Source organism: Leptinotarsa decemlineata, unplaced genomic scaffold, assembly GCF_025532065.1.
Source record: "Leptinotarsa decemlineata unplaced genomic scaffold, Ldec_3_MD MMD2_tig00003348_RagTag_RagTag, whole genome shotgun sequence".
NCBI lineage: Eukaryota > Metazoa > Arthropoda > Insecta > Coleoptera > Chrysomelidae > Leptinotarsa > Leptinotarsa decemlineata.
The window spans coordinates 777,223-788,606 of NW_027412588.1; the positions used below are offsets into that span (position 1 = coordinate 777,223).

The following is an 11,384-nucleotide window of genomic DNA, read 5'->3' on the forward strand; positions in this document are numbered from 1 at the left end:
GTTATAGTTACACGTTCACGTTTCATTACTCGTCGGCTCACGAAAAGAATGTGAAAAATTTGCAATCTATGCGGCAAACTGATATTTTGATCAAGAAAATAGATGGAGAGTTGAAAATCTTTCGATCCAACTTCGAATCGCAAATATCTACATTAGGTGTGAATGTTGAAAATTTGGAGCACATTATACAGAAAAAATTTTCAGAACCTTCCTCCAATGTAATAAATTTAATGGTTTTACAACAGTAAAACACAGTAGTTATGGCTTCCAAAGACAAGATTCAACTTGCCCGTGAACTGCATAAACCAATTAGAAAAAAAATTCCTTGACGTCTTACCATCATCAAGGGACTGATTGATTTATGGCAGATGGACTTGGCGGAGATGTGATCGTACGCTCACCAAAATCGGAATTTCAAACTCATTCCAGTCGTCATAGATGGTTTTTCGAAATTCGTGTGGACTCGACCACTGAAATCAAAAACGGGAGAAGAAATCACCAAACATTTTCGGATATTTTGGAACATACGAAACGTTCCAAAAAAAATCTGCAAGCTGATCAAGGAACACAATTTTACAACAATAAATTTCAAAGTTTGATGAAAAAACACGAGTCATATCAGGAACTGATAATACATTGGTATAACATTACAGATGTATGTCATATGCGAATTAACGTCTCAACACGTATTAAATTGCAAGCGATAACAGCTTCCTGCGAAAAGTGCTGATTGTGCAGTATTAGCAAGATGAACACTTGTGTTCCAGACAAAGCAATTGCTGACACTGTTCAAATATTGTTTTCATATCGAACATATAAATAGACCCTGCGAGGTCAGAAAGACGTTCATTAACGATTTAATCATTCTCCAGTATAGTTCATCATCAATTACTTATTCTCCAGTTAATGTTCCAAGTTTGTCATATCATATTCAAATATTGTAATAAACCAATTTTAAGAAAATGAATTGTGAAAAACAAGATATAACAAATTGGCACAGTAGGTAGGATTCTTGAACGTTACTAGAACAAGAAAATTCTAACTAGTAGCGGTGGATTCCAGCCCTTCGAGGAAACAAAGAACCGAGCCCTTCGAAGAAGCGAGTACCAAGAGAACCCGAGGAGTCATCACTTGAAGAAAACCACGGAAGGAACACCTAGTGAAGCCCCTGGTGGAAAACTTCGAGAACAAGACGAATCACCCATGAAACAAATACTGTAAGTCAACAAAAATTTCATCTCGTTTATTGTATTGAATTTTATTTCATTGCAATAATCATACAGATTGATTATTGGCTTATTGTCAAAACCAATTGTTGATAATTGCACAGATCAATTATCATCAAAATAATCGTACTGTTCGATTATCAAAAAGGAATTGAGTATTGCTATTATTGATTTATTATAGTTCAGTGAATCGATTAATTGAGCGATATGCCTGAAAACAAAATGCCTCTGAACCAATCCCTGAAACTATCCCCGAAATTGAACCATATAAATTGTCGGAGATATTTTCAATCGTTTAATCGTTTGAAGGAGACCAAATATTTTCAACGACATTCATACAGATTGATTATTGGCTTATTGTCAAAACCAATTGTTGATAATTGCACAGATCAATTATCATCAAAATAATCGTACTGTTCGATTATCAAAAAGGAATTGAGTATTGCTATTATTGATTTATTATAGTTCAGTGAATCGATTAATTGAGCGATATGCCTGAAAACAAAATGCCTCTGAACCAATCCCTGAAACTATCCCCGAAATTGAACCATATAAATTGTCGGAGATATTTTCAATCGTTTAATCGTTTGAAGGAGACCAAATATTTTCAACGACATTTATGAACGCTTGTGATTGTGCGTACCAAATGTCAACTCGCGATCAAGCTCTCGAAAACCCGAAACCTATCAAGAAATTAGACACCAACTGAATTTGAACTTTGGTGATAACCGAGATCTAACCTCCTTAATCCAAGACCTGCAAAGACTAAAGCAGCTACCAAACGAAACCGCGTTGATATTTTTCAACAGATCACAAGTACATAACGCCAAAATGCACGCTTGTATTAAAAAATCTACTCTCACTGCCGATCAAAAGACAGCTCAATCGAGACTCATTGAAACTATGACACTGAATACACTACTTACCGGACTTGAACCCAGACTAGGACAAATGATACGCGCTTGAAACCCCAGAAACATGCTCGAAGCACATATGCGAATCAGGAGAGAACTCCAGCTTTCGTATTTCGGAAACCAAAAACATGATAAACAACCAACCGAAAAACAACATTTCCAAAAGACCTCAACAACCCCAGTCTTCAAGAACGTGCAACGTTTGTGGACGCTTTGGTCATTTGTTGAACGAATGCCGCCAAAGACAACGACCACAACCAAACAACGCAAATTCCTTTCAAAACACGAATTTTTCAAAACCAAAATTGCCCCCACAAAACCGTCCTCAAATGAATTTTCAAAGTAATCAACAAACACCACAATTTCAAACCAATCAACAAAGGCCGCAATTCCAAAATACCCCATCTAGGCCAAATTTCCAAAACCAAAACCAGAATCGTTCCTCAGTAATTCAACGCAACCCCAACTTAAATCAACAAAGAACACATTGCGTTAAATATGAAGAATCATAACCTCTTCAAGATTAAAATCCAGAATATGAGAACTAGGTACTATACAGCTAGTAGCCAAGGAAATGACTATTATATGGATATTGGTCAATACCCGCAAGAACAACTTGAACGATATGATCAATACAACCAATACGATCAATATGACCAAAACGACCAACACGACCAATATGTAAACAATCCAAATATCTCAGGATACCAGGATTTTCTTTCACTTCCTACACAACATCACTAGAAAACAAATTTAATGGCCCATTTGAAATTATAGAAATCTACCAAAACTCAGTAATGCTACTTAATTGGAAGACAAGACAAAAAATTTTGACAGACTACCTTGTTCTGAAAATTCATTTAATTTTCGGAATTCTCCTGCTGATTTCAGCAATACACACAACACATTCGCAATACTCCATTCAACCCATTAATAATAAAAAAATTCCAATGATAAATGGACTCTTCTCGTCTACAAAGACTTGGATTCCATAGAGTTTGCCTTAAATAATAACAACAAAATTTTGGAATACATGCTATATACTTTTGACCAATCAAACCCTAAAATGCTATCCTTTAAAACCGAAGTGAAAACACATTAGTTTATTGACCCAAATATCTGACTCACTCGACTTGAAATATCAAGAAATATTTTGCAGACACCCAAAATTATTATAAAAGATCCAAACGAGGATTAATTATTGGAATAGGTGCCTTCTGGAAAGCCAATACCGGTAATCTAGATGGCGAATATTAAACCAACTGTATATAAACTCACCCAAGACGAACACCAGTTAGAAAACCTTTTGAAAAATCAAATATCGGTGACCACATCAGTAATTAGAAATTTCAACACAACTATTCAAAAACTTCAAATCGAGATATCAAGCAAATAGAACAATCAATCTATAATATTTCAGACAATCTTGCGTACTATGAATCACAATTAAAAATATTGAAAATATGTGAAACATTAATGGAAAGCTATCTTTTCTTGGAATCAAATCTTGATGACATATTGAATTCAATAACATTCGCTAGATTGAAAATACTTCACAGTTCAATTATCACTCCTAATGACCTAATGAACTTACTTCAGGAAATTTCTCAATCACTCCATAAAAACAATGCTCTCACATGCTCAATATATCGAAATCATCGAACTTGAAGCATATCAAGTGGACAAAAGAATTGTCCTGGAATTCCACTGGTCGAACCAGAAACATACACTCTATATCGACTTTTACCAATACCAATTCCAGATAACCGAACGGGACTTCATCACATATTATTAACTGCTCAAAAATATATTGCGAGAGATGATGAATCATTGTTGTACATTTCACTTCAAAATTTAGAAAACTATAAAACTCTGAATCATGGCGTAAGAATCTGTTCCGATCTACTACCCTACCCGATTGATAGCGAAGCTATATGCGAAGCCCAACTATTGAGAAGATTGACCGTCCTCCCGAAAACTTGCCAGTCTTCACTGATCTACGCTTCGGAATACAATGTCCAGGAACTGAGTCTGAATTTGTGGCTCATAACAATATCTGAAGTCCTACCAATCACCATTAACTGCGAACATATGGAAACAGTTACACGAGTGATCAAAATCAATTCCCCGCTAAAACTCCAACCCGGATGCAGCTCATTCGTTGGAAGCACTAGAATTCACTCCAAGTACTTCGTCGATAGATATAAGAACGTCACGTACAGAAACCATGCCGTTCGAATATCATACAGCTGTTGCTTCCTGAAAAACGACATCTTCCAGAACTGAAACAGCTGAAACTCAACAAAATCAACGTTGACGAGTTGAACATCGCTCAACATAAATTAAACTAATATTCCGAAGAATTGGATAAACTCATCAATGAGCCATTTGTGAACAAGCACATATCATGGTTCACATATTGCACTATAACTTTGATCATTATTTTATTCATACTTTACATCTTTTGCAAATGTAGTCGAAAAGGACCTATACGAATTGGTATAACATCCACTTCGAATCAACCACCCCCGGATTATCTAAGATCAGACAGACAATCATCCCGTATCTTATCGAGATTCATCCCCAGGAGAAGACCAAGTATCAACCTCCAGGAACTTATAAGAGGAAATCCACAAGGAAAATGTTTTGTGAAAAGTTGCAGCAAAAAGCAACAACTTTTTGTATAAAAGGGGAGTTGTTATATGCGAATTAACGTCTCACACGTATTAAATTACAAATGATAACAGCTTCCTGCGAAAAGTGCTAATTGTGCAGTATCAGCAAGATGAACACTTGTGTTCCAGACAAAGCAATTTCTGACACTGTTCAAATATTGTTTTCATATCGAACATATAAATAGACCCTGCGAGGTCAGAAAGACGTTCATTAATGATTTAATCATTCTCCAGTATAGTTCATCATCAATTACTTATTCTCCAGTTAATGTTCCAAGTTTTTCATATTATATTCAAATATTGTAATGAAGTGTTCATAAAGAAATAAACCAATTTTTAAAAAGTGAATATAACATGTATGTTCCCAGAACAGGTCGTTAGCCGATCAAGCCTGCTTACTCAGCATTGCGTCATATGCGAACTTGTTTTCTCGTTTAATTCATTCAATTGTTGGCTTTTGCCTTGAATGTACAAATAAAGTTTTTTAAAAGTCTCAAGGCAAATCCTTCGAAATAATTGGCACAGTCGTTGCAGGATTGTTCGAAAACGTCTCATTGCGAATTCGTTTGTGAGTTCCAACTCTTAACGGAGAAGAAACCGAATATTTCAAGAACGAGCCAGAGACCCAGAAAAATACAGTGAGCCAGAAAAGTGGACAAAAGCCAGGAGTAGGTGAGCCATCCATTTTTCCTCTCATTTCATTTGAATTTTGTTGAAAAGTTGACTATTGATTGAATCAATTAGTGCATATAATTTAAGTTCAACAATACATACAGAATTGAGTGAAAATCAATTGCGTTTCAGGTATTAGCGAAAATAATAATCTGAAACATTAATTTAGCATAAGAAGAGAAAGAAGATAATTACAAATTTTTCGAAAATAATAATAGTAATGAAATACATTTTTATTTACAATCAGTGAAAATTGACGAATTTATTGGAAAATCAAATAATTTATTATTAGAGATAATAATATGGCAAATTCTCAAAAAAGGTTATCAATTACCAATTATTAAGACTTTACATTGATACTATTCCAAATTTTTATGCTATTATTGGGAAATTATCAGGAAATGCGTTAATGTTAGTTGAAAGTAGACCAGAAATTACAGATTGGGATAACTTAAAGAATCTGCTTTGGCTTAGTTTTGGAGACCGAAGACATCTAGATTGCCTTGATCAAGAAATGATGATAATGAAACCTGTTAAACCTTTTCGAAATGAAACTTTCTTCTCTTTCGGTCAGAGAATTCAGAAAAGTAGGAATACAATTGCTTCAAAATTAGTTTCAATGAACCTGAGTGTGCATGAATGAACTTTCAAATTACGAAATTACGATGAACTTTCTTTAAAAACCTTTATCCGTGGTTTAACGGAAAGAATACAAGACATGTTTAGACTACGAAATCCAAACTCTTTAGAACTAGCCATTTTTTATGTTCTAGAAGAAGAAAATTTCATTTATAATCAAAAACAAAATAATTACTTTCAAAATCCTCTTCAACAAAATAAAACGATGCCTTCAAGACCGCAATCATCTAATCAATTCAAACCGCAACAACCAATTTCAAATTTTCGACAAAAAATGCCAGTACAAAATTTTCAAAGACCAAATTTCAATATCTAAAATTTTCAAAATAAAAACCAACCACTGGTTGAAAATTTGAGATACCAATTTCCATCTCAACCTATCCAGTTACATCCGAGACAAAATACGCTTCCTCCAAAATATTTTATTAACCAACAAGTCTTTGATACACCCCGTAACGTTTTCAAACCTACCGGACAAGTTATACAAAATGAACCAGAACCGATGTCAACATCTTGTAACCCCACGATACAACAAAATCGTAATCCTGGTAGAAATTATTTACAACATTCCGGTCCAAGAAATTCCATGTCAGAGGAACTTCATAATATAGAGACTAGATACCACCCAAATGATCAGTTAGAATTTGATAATCCCTTAGAAAAACAACCATATGAATGTTCAGGTGTTATAAATCAACGAAATGATCAAAATGCATATAACGACAATTTTGAAAACTTTCAGGACACTGTATTCAACCAGTGACCTCATGAAAATGTTAACGAAACCGAGAATTTTACTTTTGAAGGAAATTTTTCCCATACCAGAACACAACATAACAAATATAGACCTCAATCATTTACAGAACAATTTTCCATATATATTTACTCCTAAGTTGAAAGCAAAATTTTTATTAGATACAGGTAGCTCTCGTAGCCTCATGAGTGCAAATTTGGCAAATAAATTTTTTTAAAACTATATTTTTAACGAAAATTTCAATATTCAAACCTTTCATAGTATCTCTTTCCTCAACGAAGCGGCTGTTATTCCAATATTTGAAATTTTCAACATTGAGGAATATCACGAATTCTATATTTTTGATTTCAATGAAAAATATGACGGACATTTATTTTTGATGAGTTACTAAATACATCAAATAAAACTTCACAATAATGTTTTCATACTTTGATAATTCCTGGCAGAACACAGGCTAGTTGAAAAATTTCCTGTCCTTCAAAAATCTGGTTTAGGAATTTAAAATTATTTAGATTTTGGAAACAATTTAGAATCTCAACAAGCTATCGTTAACAAAGAAAATCATTTTACTTATATAACAATAACAAACTCAAACACAAAGCCAATCAAAATCACGATAACAGAACCTTTTGAGATTGAACCTTAAGATTTAAATGAAACTAATTTTGTTGGAAATATCGAGACAAATAGTAAAGTGAACGAACAACAAGACCTTCTTTTAAAAAATAACTTGAAAAATCTAAGGTTGGAACATTGCAATAAAGAACAAAAAGAAGCAATCAGAAAATGATGCTATGATTATAGAAATATATTTCACTGTGAAAACATTCCTTTGAGTTTCTCTAGTAAAATTACTCATAAAATAAAATTAAAAAATGAAACCCCAATTTTTACAAAGAAATTTCGATTTCCAGAAATTCACAAGAATGAACCAAATTCCCAAATCAATAAAATATTAGAACAGGGTATAATTCAACCTTCTACCTCACCCTGTAACAGACGATTTGGGTAATGAAAATGGAAACAGGTACATTAGATGAACAACATTATTCAATAATGGTTAAATATGAAATGTATTTTATTCGATAATATAATGCGTTGAAGCAATCATTTTAGGCACTTCATTTGCACCGAAAAAAACGCTTTTTCCAAGCCCAATTTTTTTCAAAAACCCATATGATTTGCAATGTAACGTGTCATGAAAAATGGTGTGAAAATAAGCACATCTTCATCTCATTACGTGTCAGTTTGAAGAAGTAACCGTCCACAGATGTTAGAAATTTTAATTCGGTCGAACAATTGGAATTGAATTAATAAAAAACCTTTTCTGTAAAGAATAGAGATTTTTCTCTTAGGATATTGGGGAAATTGGAAATCAGTCTACTTTCGTTGAATCATAACGATTTGTAACAGCATCACCACGTGAAGTAGCAATATTTTACCTTTCGAATAGATAAATATTGCTTGTAGACTATAATTACAGCCATGTTAGTTATGAGTTAGGGGTTAGTAGAATCGAAAAGGGGATGGGTTTGAAGTTTCTAACGTAAGAGGAAATTATTCACGAATTTAAAAAATACTAGATAATATTCATGGATATCTAATTATTTCATTAATATGTTCACAATAACATTTTTCAAACAAGTTTTTTGAAATTATACTGTTACAGAATGCTGTAAATTGAATTCCTTGTTTCTTCAAATATTCTATCGATTTCGTTGCATGGCTTTCGCGTCTATTCTCCCGTAGAGTAAAAATATAATTGATCATTCCAGGGTTCCTATACATTTTAAAGGGATCATAATCCATTTGTGATAGAAGAACAAATGATGCTATTTTTCCGCCAACACTCAGTATGTAGCATGATATTTCATTATCTTCGAACCATTGATTGATAAACGTATCACGTATACATAATTTTCTGATTTTGCTCCGGGCTTCTTCGTTATGGTAAAATTGTATTTCTTTCATCGCTGTCGATGATTTGAATGAATGAAACATTGAATTGTACGTTTCTATATAGTTTATCGATACTTATGCATTTTCGTTTAACAATATAGTTTTAGAGACTAATTCAATTCATGACACTAATCAAGTTTTCAAAAATTTTAAAGAATATCTCATATATTATAGCTGATAATTTCATACATTTCGTCAGTCTACATCCATTTCCTCAAGATCAGATTCATAATTTCTATGGATTGAATAGTGCCCCCATGGTAAAGTGTAATTGGTGCCAAGCACTAAATGTCTTTTATCATCATCAACATCAACAAGATAGTGCAACTTTTTTTTGAACTAACGAGTGTACTTGATGTTTTTCAGACCTGATGAGATTCTGAGAGACAATTTTTGAAGATGAGTTTTAATAATAATTCTACATAGTCTTCGAAAGTTATTTTAGTTTCAACAACATGCAACTTAACTCCTTTGACCTTTTTTACCACCCCAAAGTTTCTGATAATATTCTCGATTTCATCCTTCTCGTAGTCTTCTTTCGATAACTTCTAATATAATTTTTCAAAATCATTGTCATCTGTTAGAACGAAGTTTTAATGATGAACGAGAACGAGAATGTTTCCTGCTTATTCATCAAACTCAAACAACTGTTCATGCAGCTGCAGTTTCGTAAGAAGGTATCATCTTTCCCTCCAACCGATTTCCTGGAGTCTTTGAAGTCCACTAGATACTCATTAGGACAACAAGAGGATTGTTCCGAATTCTTGGGGTTCTTGTTGAATACTCTTCGTGAGCAAAACAATAGCAAAATCAATACTCCCAGCCGCTCTGGACTGAATGATTCCGTACAACCCATCTCGTCTTGTGTTTGTAAATCTTTTGCTGGAAAAATCCTCACTTGTTTACTTTGTGGTAAATGTTCAAGAAGTACTGAAAACTTATGTGAATTTCTGGAACTTCATCTAGCTTTTCCTAATACGACTAATTACCAGTCCGTGCAAAGCTTATTGTTAAATCATCTGAAAATGGAATTTTTAACAGGTGATGATCAACTGTATTGTCAAACATGCGCCAAACTTACTGACTGTTATAAGGAAAAAAGTATAGCTGAGGCACCAGTCAATCTAATAATAACACTGATGATATTCAAACAAGACTCAACCTCTAACGGAAGCAAGAAACTGTTTGGAAGGTTCGAAATAGATGAACATTTCAACCTAGCAGACCACTGTTATAATATTCATGCAGTCATTGTTCACTGTGGTTCTGGCGTTGAACGTGGTCATTATTACGCCTTGGTCAAAGAAGAAACGGACTGGTTTAAGTTTGACGATAGTCGTGTCACGAAGTGTTGTGGCGATGCATTGAATTTATTGGAGCCTCTGGAGACACCCTACATTTTGTTTTATGAGAGAGAGGACATTGTTGGATCAAGATCTTCAGATGATGTGGTGCTGCAGGTTTTTCCGGGTTTTCCTGCAGCTGAAAAAGCAAATGCGCCACTGGAATCAATGAAGTCGCCCCGGAGCGCCAATTAATTTTTATTGTTGTATTTATTTTTTTTTTAATGTCATATATATAATATATACTTGCTCATTTGTTGTAGATTATGAATCTTCTGAACTTTGATTGCATATAATTTTGATCTGAGTCCGACGAAATCAGTCATTGGTACTCCATTATTCTCATCCTTCATCATTCCAATTATTTTCTTATTCACTTGCGGAATACTATATCTGTTGTTTTCGGGGTAGTCGGAAGTATCGAAGTATTCCTGATACTCTTATGAAATGAAATCAAATGGGTTCTGATCAACAATTTCATAAATCAAACTGTCCGTATCTGAATAGAGGATTGAACAGTTATTGAAATGAGAGAGCATATATTCATAATGGAATCCATATATTGTCGTCTTTGCCAGGTCTAATATGCTCATTTCCACATACATAGGTTTATTCAACTACAACTGTAGCTTGTTTAGCTAACTGTAGCTTGTTTAGCTCCCTCGCTAGAAGATTCTCATTGAAGATAGCGCAATGCCTCAGCACCATATCTTCCGAACCAGTTTCTCACTAGTTCCACTTTCACTCTCTTTCTAATATTTTCCATCGTTTTACCTGCAAAAGTGATTTATGAGAACAAAATTCACATTTTCATGAAATAAACTCACCAAAAACTGCATTGTTCATTAACTTGAACAGATTCTTCCCGAATTCATTTTTCGCTGCTTTCCGTAAATTGGTGTTCAAATCTATATATGGTTTTAACCAAGCCGATTGATTGAATTTCAAAACACGATGCACTTTTGTTATGATCACTCCATGTTTCAATACTTGTTTCAGAGCTCTATAATGAATTACATATTTATCCTTAGAATAGAGAGTATCCATCAACTTTGTCGTTTCTTCAGCTTTCTTAGGTGGCTTCAGTGTCTTGGGATTCAAATGTTCTGGGCAGGAAGTAAGTCCTTATGCAGATCATGTAAATACTGAGAGTATTTCAAATCTACCTCTAAGAAATATCCTATATCAGCATCATCCGGAAT

At 33.8% G+C, this 11,384-nt stretch overlaps 2 protein-coding genes across 4 annotated transcripts in view; one reads left to right on the forward strand and one right to left on the reverse strand.

Annotated features, from left to right (window-relative positions):
• Positions 1–11,384, reverse strand: part of LOC141483432 (uncharacterized) — a 392,800-nt gene that overhangs the window by 226,077 nt on the left and 155,339 nt on the right. The gene's annotated exons all lie outside the window — the stretch shown is intronic.
• LOC141483429 (uncharacterized) overlaps positions 1,566–11,384 on the forward strand; it is a 64,295-nt gene continuing 54,476 nt past the window's right edge. For all 3 annotated transcript variants that reach the window (XR_012466079.1, XM_074178076.1, XM_074178077.1), the window contains exon 1: positions 1,566–5,487. The gene's annotated coding sequence lies outside the window, so the exon portion shown is untranslated. The remainder of the gene's footprint in view (positions 5,488–11,384) is intronic.